Source organism: Macaca nemestrina, chromosome 1 (genome assembly GCF_043159975.1).
Source record: "Macaca nemestrina isolate mMacNem1 chromosome 1, mMacNem.hap1, whole genome shotgun sequence".
Classification (NCBI taxonomy): Eukaryota; Metazoa; Chordata; class Mammalia; order Primates; family Cercopithecidae; genus Macaca; species Macaca nemestrina.
Window position 1 is genome coordinate 102,409,623 of NC_092125.1, and position 17,740 is coordinate 102,427,362.

At 45.7% G+C, this 17,740-nt stretch overlaps 1 long non-coding RNA gene across 1 annotated transcript; it reads left to right on the top strand.

The window, feature by feature from the left end:
- Window positions 1–9,449: 9,449 nt before the first annotated feature.
- LOC139359644 (uncharacterized) lies at window positions 9,450–16,115 on the top strand. Its single transcript, XR_011615859.1, has 3 exons — window positions 9,450–11,918; window positions 12,654–12,701; window positions 15,887–16,115. It is a non-coding gene; the product is annotated as an uncharacterized lncRNA (long non-coding RNA).
- Window positions 16,116–17,740: the final 1,625 nt, after the last annotated feature.

The window sequence follows — 17,740 nt, forward strand, 5'->3', positions numbered from 1 at the left end:
TATTATTGGTGTATAGCAATGCTTGTGATTTTTGCACATTGATTTTGTATCCTGAGACTTTGCTGAAGTTGCTTATCAGCTTAAGGAGATTTTGGGCTGAAATGATGAGGTTTTCTAAATATACAACTATGTAATCTGTAAACAGAGCGAATTTGACATCCTCTCTTCCTATTTGAATACGCTTTATTTCTTTCTCTTGACTTAATGCCCTGGCCAGAATTCCAAATACTATGTTGAATAGGAGTGGTGAGAAAGGGCATCTTTGTCTCGTGCCGGTTTTCAAAGGGAATGCTTCCAGTTTTTGCCCATTCAGTAAGATATTGGCTGTGGGTTTGTCATAAAGAGCTCTTATTATTTTGAGATAGGTTCCATCAATATGTAGTTTATTGAGAGTTTTTAGCTTGAAGCAGTGTTGAATTATATTGAAGGCCTTTTCTGCATCTATCGAGATAATCATGTGGTTTTTGAAACTGGTTGTTATGTGATGGATTACATTTATTGATTTGCATATGTTGAACCAGCTTTGCATCCCACGGGTGAAGTCCACTTGATCATGAAGGACAAGCTTTTTAATGTGTTGCCAGATTTGGTTTGCCAGTATTTTATTGAGGATTTTTCCATCAATGTTCATCAGGGATATTGGCCTGAAATTTTCTTTTTTTATTATGTCTCTGCCAGGTTTTAGTATCAAGATGATGCTGGCCTCATAAAATGAGTTAGGGAGGAGTCCCTCTTTTTCTATTGTTTTGAATAGTTTCAGAAGGAATGGTACCAGCTCCTCTCTGTACCTCTGGTAGAATTCATCTCTGAATCCGTCTGGTCCTGGGCTTTGTTTGGTTGGTAGGCTATTAATTACTGCCTCAATTTCAGAACTTGTCATTGGTCTATTCAGGGATTCAACTTCTTCCTGGTTTGGTCTTGGGAGGGTGTATGTGTCCAGGAATTTATCCATTTCTTCTAGATTTTCTAGTTTATTTGGGTAGAGATGTTTATAGTATTCTCTGATGGTAGTTTGCATTTCTGTGGGATTGGTGGTGATATCTCCTTTATCATTTTTTATTGCATCTATTTGATTCTTCTCTTTTCTTCTTTATCAGTCTGGCTAGCAGTCTATCTATTTTGTTAATCTTTTCAAAAAACCAGATCCTGGATTCATTGATTTTTTGAAGGGTTTTTCATGTCTCTACCTCCTTCTGTTCTGCTCTGATGTTAGTTATTTCTTGTCTTCTGCTAGCTTTTGAATGTGTTTGCTCTTGCTTCTCTAGTTCTTTTAATTGTGATGTTAGGGTGTCGATTTTAGATCTTTCCTGCTTTCTCCTGTGGGCATTTAGTGCTATAAATTTCCCTCTACACACTACTCTAGCTGTGTCCCAGCGATTCTGGTACATTGTGTCTTTGTTCTCATTGGTTTCAAAGAACTTATTTATTTCTGCCTGAATTTCATTATTTGCCTAGTAGTCATTCCAGAGCAGGTTGTTCAGTTTCCATGTAGTTGTGCACTTTTGAGTGAGTTTCTTAATCCTGAGTTCTAATTTGATTGAACTGTGATCTGAGAGACTGTTTGTTTTGATTTCCATTCTTTTGCATCTCCTGAGGAGATTTTTACTTCCAATTATCTGGTCAATTTTAGAATAAGTGCTATATGGTGTTGAGAAGAATGTATATTCTGTTGATTTGGGGTGAAGAGTTTTGTAGATGTCTATTATGTCTGTCTGGTCCAGAGCTGAGTTCAAATCCTAAAAATCCTTGCTAATTTTCTATCTCATTGATCTGTCTAATACTAACAATGGGCTGATAAAGTCTCCCACTATTATTGTGTGGGAGTCTAAGTTTCATTGTCGATCTCTAAGAACTTGTTTTATGAATCTGGGTGCTCTTGTATTGGGTGCATATATATTTAGGATAGTTAGTTCTTCTTGTCGCATTGATCCTTTTACTATTATGTAATGTCCTTCTTTGTCTCTTTTGATCTTTGTTGGTTTAAAGTCTGTTTTATCAGGGACTAGGATTGCAACTCCTGCTTTTTTTCTTTCCATTTGCTTGGTAAATATTCCTCCATCCCTTTATTCTGAGCCTATGTATGAAGCTTAGTTTGGTTGGATATGCAATTCTGGGTTGAAAATTCTTCTCTTTAAGAATGTTGAGTATTGGCCTCCACTCTCTTCTGGCTTGTAGGGCTTCTGCAGAGAGATCCGCTGTTAGTCTGATGGGCTTCCCTTTGTGGGTAACCTGACCTTTCTCTCTGGCTGCCCTTAACATTTTTTCCTTCATTTCAACCTTGGCAATCTGACGATTATGTGTCTTGGAGTTGTTCTTCTCAAGGAGTATCCTTGTGGTATTTTCTGTATTTCCTGAATTTGAATGTTGGCCTGTGCTGCTAGAAGGGGAAGTTCTCCTGGATAATATCCTGAAGAGTGTTTTCCAACTTGTTTCCATTCTCCCTATCACCTTCAGGTACACCACTCATAGGTTTTGTCTTTTCATATAGTCCCATATTACTTGGGGGCTTTGTTCGTACCTTTTCATTCTTTTTTCTCTAATCTTGTCTTCATGCTTTATTTCATTAAGTTGATCTTAAAACTCTGGTATCTTTTTTCCTCTTGATCAATTCACCTATTGATACTTGTGTATGCTTCACAGCATTCTCATGCTGTCTTTTAGCTCTATCAAATCATTTATGTTCTTCTATAAACTTATAAACTGGTTTTTCTAGTTAGCAATTCCTCTAACCTTTTCTCCATGTTCTTAGCTTCCTTGCATTGGGGTAGAACATGCTCCTTTAGCTTGGAGGAGTTTATTATTACCCACCTTCTGAAGCCTACTTCTGTCAATTTGTCAAATTCATTCTCCATCCAGTTGTGTTCCCTTGCTGGCAAGGAATTGTGATCCTTTGCAGGAGACGAGGCATTCTGGTTTTTGGAATTTTCAAACTTTTTGCTCTGGTTTTTCCTCATCTTCATGGATTTATCTATCTTGGGACTTTAATGTTGGTGACCTTCAGATGGGGATTCTGTGTGGACATCCGTTTTGTTGGTGTTGATGCTATTATTCCTTTCTGTTTGTTAGTTTTCCTTCTAACAGTGAGGACCCTCTGCTGCAGGTTTGCTGGAGTTTGTTGGAGGTCCACTCCAGACCCTGTTTTCCTGGCTATCACCAGCAGAAGCTGCAGGACAGCGAAGATTGCTGCCTGTTCCTTCCTCTGGGAGCTTCCTCCTAGGGGGGCACCTGCCAGATGCCAGCTGGAGCCCTCCTGTATGTGGTGTCTGTCGATCCCTACTGAGAGATGTCTCCCAGTCAGGAAGCATGGGGGTCAGGGACCCACCTGGGGAGGCAGTCTGTCCCTCAGCAGAGTTCAAGCGCTATACTGGTAGATCCACAGGTTCCTGCTGGCAGGAACATTTAAGTCTGCTGAAGCTGGGCCCACAGCTGCCCCTTCCTTCCAGTGCTCTGTCCCAGGGAGATGGGAGTTTTACCTATAATCCCCTGACTGGGGCTGCTGCCTTTCTTTCAGAGACGCCCTGCCCAGAGAGGAGGAATCTAGAGAGGCAGTCTGGCTTCTGCGGTTTTGCTGAGCTGTAGTGGGATCTGCCCAGTTTGAACTTCCTGACAGCTTTGTTTGCACTGTGATGGGAACACCACTACTCAAACCTCAGTAATGGCAGATGCCCCTCCCCCTACCAAGCTCAAGCATCCCAGGTCGACTTCATACTGCTGTGCTGGCAGCGAGAATTTCAAGTCAGTGGATCTTAGCTTGCTGGACTCCGTGGGGGTGGGATCCACTGAGCTAGACCACTTGGCTCCCTGGCTTCAGACCCCTTTTCAGGGAAGTGAACCATTCTGTCTTGCCTGTGCCACTGGGATATGAAAAAAAAAAAACTCCTGCAGCTAGCTCGGTGTCTACCCAAATAGTTGCCCAGTTTTGTGCTTGAAATCCAGGGCCCTGGTGGCATAGGCTCCTGAGGGAATCTCCTGGTCTGCAGGTTGCTATGACTGTGGGAAAAGCACAGTATTTGGGCCAGATAGCACAGTCCTTCATGGCAGGTCCCTCATGGCTTTCCTTGGCTAGGGGAGGGAGTTCCCCAAACCCTTATGCTTCCAGCTCACCATCCATGGGCTGCACCCACTGTCTAACCACTCCCAGTGAGATGAGCCAGGTACCTCAGTTGGAAATGCAGAAATCACCGGCCTTCTGCATTGATCTCACTGAGAGCTGCAGAACAGAGCTGCTCCTATTTGGCCATCTTCCTCCCCATCTCTCTTGCCCTTGCTCTGACCATGTGATACGCTGGCTACCCTTTGCCTTCCACCATGACTGTGACCTTTCTGAGGCCCCCACCAGGAGCAGATGCTGGCTCTACACTTCCTGTACAGCATGCAGAACTGTGAGCCAATTAGACATATTTTCTTTATAAACTATGTAGCCTTAGATATTTCATTATAGCAATGCAAAAAATGGACTGACAAAACCACTAACTCACTGATGTGGATCCTGAAGGCCTGTGGCCCTGGTGTTAAGGGGTGCTGAGCCTGGGGTGGGGCCTAGTCCCTTGAGGGAGCTGAAAGGACGGAGGGAGGCCTGGCCCAGAGGAGGGGTTTTGTGAACCAAGTTAGTGTATAACTGGAAAGAGAAATATTTGAAATGCTTCCACATCTAAGGATTGGCATGAGCTATTTGCTTTCAGTGAGAACCAGGCATGGGTGTAGGACAGCAGAACCATGCAGGCTGAAAATGGGTGGGAATTTACTCATTAGGGAGAGCACTGGGTGTCCTGCCGCACAGCAACAAACCCAGATGGACCTGGTCCAGACTGGTCCCACCCTGGTCCCCAGGAAGGACAGAGGTCTCTGGGTTCATTGTGGATGTGCCTGATTGACAAGGAAGGGCTCAGAAAGAGGTGGAGCTGAGGCGGCTGTGCCCACTGGTCAGGGCTCTGTGGGAGACAGTGACTGAGGGAGACTGACCAGGGGCCTCATGGGCACTGCATAGGGAAGTGCTCTCTTGGTTGCAGGGACACAGTGCCACCAAACAGTTCATGTGCTCCCCCACACTTTCAGCCCCTGGAAGTTAGCAGGATCTCCTAACTAGTTCTGTCCAGAAAATATGGGCAGAGATTACATAACTTCTGGATGGTGCAGTGAATGCCCCACGGGTGCCTCTCTTATTGCCTCCCTTCTCTACTATGGGGATGGAGGAGGATGTGAGGAGGCTGTGGCTTCCATATGGAGCTCCTACAAGGTGTGGAGCCCCCAACCACGAGTGACATGACCCTTCCCTCACCATCCCTTGTGGGATATGTAGTGTGAGTAATATACAAACTCTGCTTGTTCTAACTCCCTGGCTTTTGTAATTGTTGCCACAGGACAACCTGGCTAATTCATGCCCTGTCCTATCCTGCCCTATGCTATCTGGACTAATTCCCTTCCTAGAAGGAAAGGCAAAGGCAAGCAACCTTCGTCTTTGCCTGAGTTATGTATTGTGTGACCTGTCACCCTAGTACTTAGGGCCTTAACACAATACGGGGCACGGTTTCACCGTTTATGGAGGTCAGGACCCAGGACCTGGGTCCTGTGGCTCATTGTCTCATAGTTTATGGAGGTCAGAATCCAGCTGTGGTTCAGCTGGGTCCTGTGGCTCAAGGTCGCAGAGACTGGAATGAAGGTATTGGTCAAGGCTGCCCTCAGCTCCCTGCCATCTGGGCCTCTCCACAGAGCAGTTCACAACGTGGTAGTGGGATTCATCAGCCTGAGCAGGAGACAGTGATGGAGTCAGAGGGTGTGAGCCAGACAAAAGGGACACTCCATCACTTTCGTTGCATTTGTAAGTAATCAATGCAGCCCATACTCCAGGAGAGGGCATTACACAGGGGTGTGCACACACTGGGGAGGCATCCTTGGGAGCCACGTTAGAAGCTGCCTCCTGCAGTTATGCACTTAGCACATGCCAGAAAATGTGCTAGGTGCTTTTGATCTAGGATCTCATTTGATCCTTACTGTCATTATGGGGCAGGTAAGAAAACTGAAGATCAAGGGGGTTCGGGAACCTGTTCAAGATCACACTCCACTAGAACCAGGACTTGATTCCAGAATTGCTTCAAGTCCATTATGCTAGGCAGCCCTCCCAGAATCAAGGGAGGATTTTGGATGGATTTCTGTGACTCTGAACCAAAGTTCTGTGGTTCTGTCATTTGTTCTTGATGAGGAAATACTCATATTTCCTGTTTCCATGCCCTAGGTGTCTGCAGCACAGCAGCCAGCACTTCTGGAGCACATGGCTCTGCAGTGAAGGATTCTGGAGCCCCCATTCATCTGAAGGGGATCCGAGGAGGTTCTGTCTTGTTGCATGTGATCGAGAAGCTCAGAGTAGATGTAGGTGCTGAGCTGGAGGAGGTTCTGTGGGCTTTGGGCACTCTGTCAAATCATACACAGCTTCTGCAAGTCCACAGCGGGGCCGATTCTCCAACCTGGTTGAAACTCCAGGACAAGTTCAAGCAGAGCATCCATGTACCCAGCATGTCATCCCTGAGGACTGAGAACCTGGCCCTTGAGGACAGTGGGCAGTACTTTGCCCTCATCTCTAGTGGGGGAGATGGGATTGTGTAGATTTTCTACCTCACTGTCTATGGTGAGTGACACCCCTCCCCCATCCTCTGGCTTACCTGCTTTCTTTGTCCCTAGAGTGTCACATAGGCCCCACACAGGGTTGCATTCAGGCACTGGCCTTCAGACTCCATTTTCTCCGCTAAAAATAAAGCTTGTGAGGTCCCCAGAGATAGAGCAGAGCTGAGATTCACACCAGGGAATGAAGTTCTTTCAGTGTTTTGGGAGAGGAAATGGAAATTCTGAAAAATAGCAATTTTTTCAATAACATTAATCATCCTATATATGATTAATGTCACTTAATTTGTATAGTAATTTTTTATTGCTGATGTAACAAATTGTCAAAAATTGCTGGCTGAAAGCAAGACAAATTTATTATCTCATTGTGCTGTAGGCCAGAGGCCTGACACAAGTCTCCGGGAGCTAAAATGAAGGTGGTTTCAAGCTGTGTTCTTTCTGGGGACTCCAGGGGAGAACTTGTTTTTTCACCTGCTAGTGGCTGCTGGCATCCCATGGTTCATGGCCATCTTCCTGTATCTCCTAATCGAACACTGATGTTAGTGTCTGGGAATGAATAGTCAGCTGATTAGCAACCTTAATTCCATCTTAATTTCATCAACCTTAATTCCTCTTCTCTTGCTGTCTAACCTATTCCTAGGTTACCAGGATAGGTCTTGGACATTTTGGAGGCCACCGTTCTGCCTACCATAGTTGGGAATCCCTGTGAATGGAGTCCTCCCAGTCCTCTCTGCTCTCACTCAGCCCCAGCCCAAAGCCAGCTTCAGTCACACAAGCCACCACAAATCTAGCTCTCAAAGCCTCCACAGGTGTAGGAGAAAGTTTACACCACAACACTTCTTAGGGAACCCATTTACCAACTCTTTCTTTCCCTAAAGTTCCTCTCTGCAGAGGGAAATATCCTGCCATGGAGAGAGTGGGTTTTACAGCTTTAGGTCCCACGTGATTTCTCAGGCTGGCCTGTGAATTGGATTCTTCTCTTCTGTCTGCACCACAGGTTCCAGTGGCACTTTCTAAGCACAGTAAGAGTCATTGTTCCCAGTCACTATCACCTCATCTCCCACAGACGTGTCTACTTTAGGGATCATGGGCCTTTCTCTGGCCTCCCGGAGCTGACCTGACGTACTGCCCCACAAGGGCTATGCAGTCTCAGGCATGGCCTAAGCTGGAGACACAGGGGAGGGACTCTGGGCCAGCACAAGCTTTTCTTCCCCAGACTTCTTCCCCTTCTTGGAAAGACCCTGATATTCTGAAAACACTGCATCACATGTCCAGATTTTATTTTCTTTGGGACAGTTTTAAGACATGTTGAATCAGGGAACCCACATGGAGTTGAACTCAGTGGCTTCCTTTCTTATTTCATTTGCTCCATATTTAGCTTTGGGCAAATTGTGTTTCATCTGTAGAATACACTCACTTTCCTTATATGGCGCATGCCAAGGCTGCAACGAGAAAATTATGAGAAAGTGAGACATGCAATGTTCTCCACATATGTGAGATTCCCCTCTTTTGTCCCCTTCTGCCCCAGAGCCTGTGCCTCACCCTGAGATCCTGGCAAAGTCACAGTCTATCACACCAGACCTGTGTAACATCACCCTGGAGTGTAGAGTTCCAGGGACCACAGAGTACCTGAATGTGACTTGGGAGAGCAAGGGCCTCCTCAGAGAGCTGCAGAGAGAAACACCAGGACCAGCCTCCAACCCCTGGACACTGGCTGTGAACCTGCCCCTGTGCCAGTGCAACACCCACCTCACCTGTGTGGTCAGCAACCAGGCAGATCAGAAAGCTGCAATCTTAGACTTTAGAAAAGTCTGTGTCCAAGGTGAGTGGTGAGTGTAGCCTGCAGGATAGGAGGGGCTGCCCAATCTCAGGTAGCACTGGGGTCTGAGGGTTCTGGGCTCTCTTCTCTGCCATGTGCATTACCACCACCTTCCATGTGCTCACCACACACAGCAGTGTGGGAGTCACATCCACCTCCGTTCTGCCTTTAATCATCTCTCCCATCCGTACCCTCCTCGCCGCATCCCCACCATGTCCCTGCCGATTCAGACAGCTCTCCCACCCCATCCATCCTCCACTGAACATCCAGAGTGGGCTTTGGGAAAAGTGGGTCAAATTGGGTTGTTGTCTGTGTCTTCTGTGTGATCTGGCCTGCAGTTACTCCCCCATGGAATTCGGGGCTCGGATGCTCCTTTGCCCATGTTTCTGGCTTCACCTGTGCACTTCACACCAAACTCCTTTCTTTTATTTCCCAAAATATGTCTTGTTTTCCGTAAGCTTCTGAGCTTCAGAACATGCTGTTTCTTACCCCCATCAGCCCTCCCACACCCAGTGGCCGACACTTCCTCTTTTATTCCTTTCCAAGCATTTCCCTAAGCTATGACAGGCTTTATGGGCACAAGACAGATGCAGTCACACAGGGTCCCACACTTCACAGGATTCCACAATGGGTTAAAACTCTGCTATTCCTTCCTTGAAGTTTTAATCCTTTGTAATCAGGGGAATTTAAATTTGCATTGCACAGGGCCCTGAAAATGAAAATGATGTATCGAGTTCTGCCCTCAGGCCCCACCTCCTTAGGGAGCCACCCACGGCACCTCACACTGAGTAGTAATGACGTGTTTATGTCACTGTCTGCCCTGTGGACTGCAATGTCTTGATGTTTTCCTTTGGATCCCTGTGCCAAGCACAGCTCCTGGCAACATCTGCTCACAATCAGTGTTCACTGAATGAATGATACCCTGTGTGCAGCCTCATCCTCTCCAACCCTCCCTCCAGGAGCTGCTGGGGGATCTGATGTGTCAGCATCACTTTAAACTGCCTGTCACCTCCTCTCTCACCCCCATCCTGGAGTGTTCAGCATTTAGCATGACCACAAGGCCCTCTGGGCACAGACTCCTGCCTCCATCTGACTCCCCTTGCCACAGCTCCTCCCTCCTCTGTCTCTCTCCTGCTACAGCGGGGTGCCGGCAACTCCCAGGGCTCGTGTTTTGACACAAACATTTCCTGAACTTGGTGCTCCTGTTTCCTTGAATCCCTACCCTGAATATCTGAGAATCTCACACTCAGTTTAGCCAGCACCTCCTCTGGGAGGCCCTCCCTGAAGACCTTATATAAGGTGGAAACCACTATTGCAGCTGTGATCCTTCTGTCTGTAAGTTGGTATTTTCTGTCTTCCTTCCTGTGTGCTGGGCTGCTGTGGACATTGTCTTGTGCTTCTCAGCATCCCTGGTACCAAGCAGCAGCTCCTAACCAGTTGAATGAATGGATCTGCCATGCTCCTCCCTCTTCAGCTTTGGCACCGGGCTCCTTCCCACTGCTCTACCTGCTTTCTCCCTCTGTCTCCTCTTGGTAATGAGCATCTCAAGTTATCTCCTGCCTTAACATTTTCCACTCTCCCCATGTGACAGAAACAGGTTCATACAAACAGGATATGGTTAGACTGCTCCCAGGCATCCTAGGGGCTGTTGTGAGTGTGCTCTTGGTCCTGGGAACTGGGCTGTGTCTTTTGAAGACATGTGGGAAGAAGAAGAAGAAGATGATGATGAATATAGGAAGAGGCAAGTTGCATTTCTCCTTCCATACCCAGACACCTCCCCTGCCTCACTAGAACCTCACCTTCCTTTCTCCTGAATTTTTCTTCCAGGGAGTGGACTCTGCAGAGGGATGGTAGGTGTGGCCTTGGCCTTGGGGTTCATGGCAGTGGGGAGGGATACAGTTTTCTACGGCACAGATTCAAGCTTTGATTTTCTCAGGTAGAGAATTGTAGGAGAACCATGGGGTCGATGATGATGTCAATCAATATGAAGATCTCAGGCAGCAAGTGTCTCCGAAGGGTGAGAACAAAGTAAAGGCTGGGGCGCTGGCCACCCTGGCAACTCCCAGGTCTCTCTGCCCAGTCTTGGGTTTCTAATTCCAGGACCTGCCATTTCTGACCACACCGTCTGTTTATCTATATGTGGACAATCAACAGCATTTACCAAGAAAATTTACATCTGGGTGTGGTGTAGTGCTGGGCACTTTGGAGGAAGTCATGAGCAGTGCATGTCAGTGGGTATTGGCTCTGTGGGTCCCTCCACATCCTTTCTATCCCTTAGCAGATCCAACAACCCTCTGTCTTGTAATCCAGGGCATCAGTGAACAACATCTGGAAAAAAGCGTCTCTCACTCCTATCTGCAGTGAGGTTCATTATCATTGACCAGGCCAGGCCATTAAGATCATTCGATTGGAGGAAGCAAGAGGATCTGACACTCCCAGGACACCTGTACTCTGAGCCTGAAGCCTGCAGCCCCCGCGTTTCCCAGTGCTGGTTCAGTTCCCGATGCCCCATCTGTGTTACTCTGATCTCATAGCCACAGTTCTATGTACCCATGGCCTGTTTGCATTCTGTGACACCTCCCAAAGATGCACTTACACTTGAGCAAAGATTCTTCCCCTTGTCATTGACATTGCTCCTGACCGCTCTCTTTCAGAAGCCTTCCCAAGGGGACCCTGTCTGATTGCAAAGGTGGCAAATCCCCACCACCTCTGCCATGTCACTGGTGTGTGTAATTCTGAGGACACAAGCCCAGACATGGGAACTGTGCAGAGGTGTTGACTATGCTGCAGAGGTGGGACATAGAACCTGGCTTCTGGATGATGAGTTAGAGGATATCATGGGTGGGTAGGAGCCCATAAAGGAACAGGTCGAGGCTTCCTTTGCAGATTTTGTGTAGGGCTCCCTTGGGGGTATCAGGCAGTGTGTGTGTGCATGCAGGTTGGTGGGTGGGGGAAGGGTGTCTAGTGCACATTATACAACTGAACCAAAGCCACCTTTCTTTTCTCCTGTGGATCCAAACTCAACTTCCTGTAGAGTGGAAAGAGAATTTTGTATCATCTCAAAACCTTCCTCGTCTCTGTGTCTCAGAGAATGACCCTAAGAGGCCACAGTTGGAGGTTGTCTTAGGAAAACAGCCTCAGCTCTTTCCTTGGCCTAGTATAGGGCACTTGGCTATAAGAACAGAAGTGTGATATCCTTCCACACCCCCTTGATGAGGGCTCCTTGGGCTCTGATGGGTGAAGCTGTTGAGAAGGTCTGACCCAGCCCTCTCCAACCTCTTCTTATTCTGACCCTTAATACCCCAGTAGCCATGCTGGCCCCAAACCCTAAGTCATCCACTTCTTGCTCACTTGCATCCCTCTGCCTGAAATGAAAGTTCCTTCTCCCTGTTCCTCACCCTCACTCCTGCCTGCTGAAATACTACTGTGATGCTCGAAGCTCTTCCCAAGATGCTTGTTCCATGGAGCTCTCTGGATCTCAAAGGTTTAAACATGATCTCTCCCACATCTGACTTTTCTGAACACTTTGGACACTATGTACAGTTCCTGCCACAGGAACTGTGTCCTGGGAAGGTCATGTGTCTTCCTGTAGGACTAACCTGGGCTCTCTCAGGAGGATGTGGGGCTGTGGGGGAATAGGGCTGAGGAGACAAGTACTTCTTGGTGCAAAGGGTCTGGGCCACCTTGTTCCCATCCCATGGGGTCAGCAGAGGCAGATGCAGCACAGGGGTTACTGACAGACTGTCTGGTGTGGCTCTACTTGGAAACAGGAGTGGACACAATGACCTCCCTTGACTATGCATGGCCCGAGGTCCTAATTGGAGACTTCCTTACTCCCTTATCCACCTCTTATTATGAACCTGGCCATTCTTCCACCATGGTATGTGGGTGTTTCTTTCCTCCTGAGGGGTCCTCAGCTTCTTGCAGCCTCTGCCTCCTATTTGAGTCCCAGCTTTTATGCAGAGATGGGCTAACTCTAGTACCACGAGCTGCTGTGGCATGTCTGGTGGCCCAGATCCTTGGGCCTCTTAGTTTCCATCATGGCTCAGGTGAGCTCATTTCCTCATTGCCACCCACAGAAAACAAAGATCTGAACAGAGTCCCTGCTAAGAGATGGAGCACTAGGAAATAATGCTAGGTGCCTACTGGATGCTGGGCGGATGAGGCAGGAGGGAGAAGATCCATAGCAGGGCTTCATTTCTGCCGTCTTTCCCTTTAGGCTGAGCAGAAGGCTAAGGGTGTACCAGTCTCCTCACTGGCTTCCCAGGTGAGTGGACATGACTGGGTATCAGTGCACATTAGCCCTGGGGCAGCGTAAGATGTGATCACCCAACTGACCTTCCCATTGCACCAAAGGCAACAAAAAACCAAACCAAACAAACAAAAAAGAGGAACAAGGCTTTTGAGGTTGTTTGAACCAGTTTTTGTTCCAGGCACTTTGCAAGTATTATTCTTTTTAGTTATTTTTTAAATACATTTTTAATTTTAAAATACTAAATGTTTTGCTCTTCTTGTTTATGATTTCTTCCAATGATATCAAACTTAAAAGTCCTCTGCATTCAAAGGACCCAATAAATTTTTATTTATATTTTCTTCTTATTTAAAACATTACATTATAAATACACATTTTACTCTGATATTCCTTTTAATTGTTATAAGAGCCTACTATAGTTGGTATTGGTCAACAGTATTCAAAACTAGTTGGTGGCAGAGCAAAGCCTTAGATCCAATACTGGATGATTGCAAAGCTCCCATCTTTTTCCCTCATGACAAGGGTCACTGAAGACCCTTGCTGTGGTTTGGATGTTTCATGTTGGAACTTAATACCCAATGCAAAAGCATGAAGAAGAATGGGCTTTTAGGAGGTGATTAGGTCCCATGAATGGGATTGGTACTCTTAAAAAATGACTTGAGGACAGTGTCACCCCTTTTGCCCTTCTGTCACTTCAACCATGTGAGGGCACAGTGCTCCTCCTTCCACCGTGTGAGAATATAGTGTTCCCCACTTCCACCACATGAGCACACAGTGTTCCTGCCTTGGATCGTGTGAAGACATTGTGTTTCCCCTTCCACCATATGAGGACATGATGCTCCCACCTTTCACCATGTGAGGACAGTGTTACCCCCTTCCACCATGTGAGGACATAGTCTTACCCCCTTTCTGCATATGAGGACATAGTGTTCACCCCTTCCAACATATGAGGACATGGTGTTTCTCCTGCCATTATGTGAGAACATAGTGTTCCCTGCTTCCACCATGTAAGGACACCGTATTGCCCCTTCTACCATGTAAGGACATGGTGTTCAGACTTTCCACCATGTGAGGACACAGTGTTGCCCGCTTCCATAATGTGAGGACATGGTGATCCCACTTTCCACCATGTAAGGGCACTGTGTTCCCACCTTCCATCATGAGAGGACAGACTGTTCTCCCCTTTCACCACTGAGTGCAGTGTTTCCCCCTCCGCTATGTGATGATGCCACAATAAGATGCCATCTGTGGAGCTGAAGGTGAGCTGAAGAGACCCTGAATCTGACTTACCAGATGCTGAATCTACTGGTGCCTTGATAGTATTAGACTTCTCAGCCTCCAGACTGTGAGAAATATATTTCTATTATATACAAACTGCCCAGTGATTTATACATCTAAGGTATTTTGTTATAGTAGCCAAATAGACTAAGATATTGTTAGAATCCTGGAGTATTCCGATGGGAGTATCCTCCTGTTGTCAATCTCCCAAGGATCTGGCCTCCTGACTCAGGTGCCTCAACTCAGGCTAAGCTTCTTGGTGCTGGAACAACTAATGATTGAAAGAGAAATTACCCCTTAAGTGGCAGTAGGGCCCTCATTGGGTAGAAGACATGGAATAAAGGACATTGCACTCAAATGCAGACGAGACATTCAGAGAAGGGATATTTTCTTCCTTGGTCTTTGTCCAAGTTCCCTCCTGCCCATGTCAGGGATAACAGCATCACATCCTCAAATCACCTTCCACTGATGATATTATTATTCATAATGTCATTCAGTAGGTTTTTCATAAGTCTCTCATTTAGAGTTTCTACAACTCTCTGAGGAATAAATCCCCCATTGTACACATGAAAAAGCTAAAATCCAGAGACGTTAACTACATGCAAGTTCTCCTGAGTGTAAGTAATGGAGATATGATTTGCATCCACAGAGAAGCATAATTTTGCTCATTTTTGACTCCTTGTTACTCATTTCAGATGCCCAGTCAGTCAGTTTGTTCCATTGGGTTTTATCTGTCAGAAAGCTTCTCATATTCTATCTCCCTCTCAATACTTCATTTCCGTTTTTCCACCTTCACCTTCACCATTTTTACATTCCACCAGCAATGTGGGAGAACATCTCCACATCCTTCCCAACCCTTGTTATTGTCCATTTCTTTGATTATTGCCTTCTGAGTGTGTGTGAACTGGTAACTCATTGTGCTTTTGATTTTCATTTCCCAAATGACAATATCATTGAACACCTTTCCATGTTGCACATTAACCATTTGTATACCTTTTTTTGAAAAAGTCCCTTCTGTCTTGATTTCTCTTCTGTCATGCATTGCCCCCACTGCTCCATTAAAATTGCTCGGGTCCAGGTCAGCAGGAAACTCCATGTTGCTAAATCCAATGGTCAATGCTCAGTCCTCATCTTCCTTGATGTGTCATCAGCAATTAACATACCCTCCCTTGGAACTGTCTTCACCTCCAATCACCATTCACCATTCTTTTCCTTCTACTTAGGGACTGCTCCTTAGTCTCCTTACTAGTTTCTGTCTTATCTCTCTAACCTCTATATTCTGGAATATCCTCAAGTTTACACCCAGATGATCTGTATTCATTATCCACTCTCATTTTCTTTCTGAGATTGTGGCTCTGCACTAATTCCTGGACCCTATGCTAATATAACCTTACGGCGAAAGGGACTTTGCAGATGTCATCAAGTTTAAGGGTCTTGAGATGTGAATTATCCTGCGTTATCTGGGTCAGCTCAGTATAATCACATGAGTCCTAAAAATTGGAAGAAGAAGAAGAAGAAAAGTAAGTCAGGGACACACAAGGTGAAAACTTGTTCCACTGTTTTTGGCCTTGAAGATGGAGTAAGGGGACCTCAAGTCAAGGAAATGCAGTAGGCTCTAGAAGCTAGGAAAGGATCTCAGTTTATATACAGCAAGAAAATGAAGATCTCAATCTTAAAACCACAAAGAACTACATTCTGGCAATAGCCAGAATGAGCAAAAAGGAACATACCTTAGCGACACGAGGACTTTTTTCCAATTAGGCTTGTACCAGAATTCTGACTTCCAGTATTTTAAAATAATAAATTGGTTTTGTTCTAAGTGCCTACATTAGTGCTGATTTATTGTGACAAAAACAGAAAACTAAGAAAGCTGTCATACTGTCTCACGGTTTTAAAAACATTGGCTACTCTGTCATTTTCAGCCAGATCCCTCCTATGGATGCCACATTGTGAATACCTAACTTCTTACCTGACAGCTCCACTGGGATGTACAACAGGAACCTCCAGCTTGGATTTCAAACTCCCCAGACATGCTTCCCATACAGTCTTCCCATCCTAATAAATGTCATCTCTATTACTCCATTTGTTGTAGCCACAAAATACTGGTGCCATCCTTGACTTTTTTCTTTTTCTCACACTCCACTCTCTATTAGCAAACATTATTTTTATTCAATGTATATATTTATAGTATAACTATTTACCATATGGCCTTCGTCTCTTACCTGGACTATTGCATAGGCCCACAGTCTCCCTGTGTCTATTTTTAGCTTCCTAATGTTTAATCTCAAAATAGCGGCAAGTGATCTTTTCAAAACATCAGTTCTGTCACGTTATTCCTTAGCTCAGAACTTTCCTGTGGCTCCCACTTTACCTGCAAGGCCCTGCACCATTTGACCTCATATCCCATGCTTTCCTCTTTTTTCTCAATCTACTCTAAGACACTGGGGTTTTTTCTATTTCCTTCAACAGACCACGCATGCTCCTGCCTCAAGGCCTTTGATTCTGCCTAGAATTCTCTTCTTCCAGGTGTTTACCTATCTCATTTCCTGTCCTCTTTCAGGTCTTTCAAGAATGCTCCCTTCTCAGTGGGATCTACCCTGGTCCTTTCCTCCCCATCCCATTTAAAGCTACATCCTCCTCCTGTTTTCCTGTTCCTGCTCCCTCCTCCCTGCTCTACCTTCCTCAACACCACTTATCACAGGGAAGTGAGGCAGGGTGTGTTTTATCCTCGCTGTCCTTTAATGACAAATATGCAAAGACGACCTCAACAAGTGAGCTACAAACTCTAGCCTGCCACAATAATTACTATGGCCAGGAAACTGCAACACTGATAAGTTCACAATCTTGTCCAAATTCTCATAGTTATTAAGTGGCAGAGCTGGGATTCAAGCTTTGGAGTTGGGTCCTATAGCTCTTGCTCTTGACCACCATATCACACTGGCTAAATCAGTAATAGTTTATCCACATACTGATATACTATTTAGGTGATTAAAAGGATAAATTATGTCATAAACCACTTAGCAACATTTCAGTCAATGATGGACCACATATACAATGGTGGTCCCATAAGGAGACGAGGTTGGAGGATCACTTGAGCCCAAGAGTTCAAGACCAGCCTGGGCAACATAGGAAGACCACGTCTCTACAAAAATAATCCAAAATATTACCTGGGCATGGTAGTAGGTGCCTGTGGCCCCAGCTACTTGGGAGGCTGAGGTGAGAGGATCTCCAGAGCCTGAGAGTTTGAGGCTGTAGTGATCCATGATCATGCTACTGCACTGCAGCCTGGTTCTCAGAGTAAGATCTTGTCTCAAAAAAAAAAAATTACAATGGAGCTGAAATAATTCCTATTGTCTAGTGATGCTGTAGTCATTGCAATGTCTTAGCAAAATGCATTAGTCATGTGTTTGTAGTGATGCTGTTGTAAACAAACCTATTGCACTGCCAGTCATATAAAAGTATAGCACACACAATTATGTACAGTTCAGAATACTCGATGATTCTACTAAAGTGCTGTGTGACTGATTTATGTATTTACTATATTTTTACTGTTATGTTAGAGTATACTCCTACTTATTAAAAAATTAACTGTAAAGCAGCCTCAGGCAGGTCCTCCAGAGGTGTTCCAGAAGAAGGCATTATGAACCTAGAAGATGACAGCTCCATGCACGCTATTGCCTCTGAAGAACTCTCAGTGGGTCAAGATGTACAGGTGGATGACAGCGTCATTGATGATCCTGACTCTGTGTTATGTGTATGTTTGTGTCTTAGTTTTT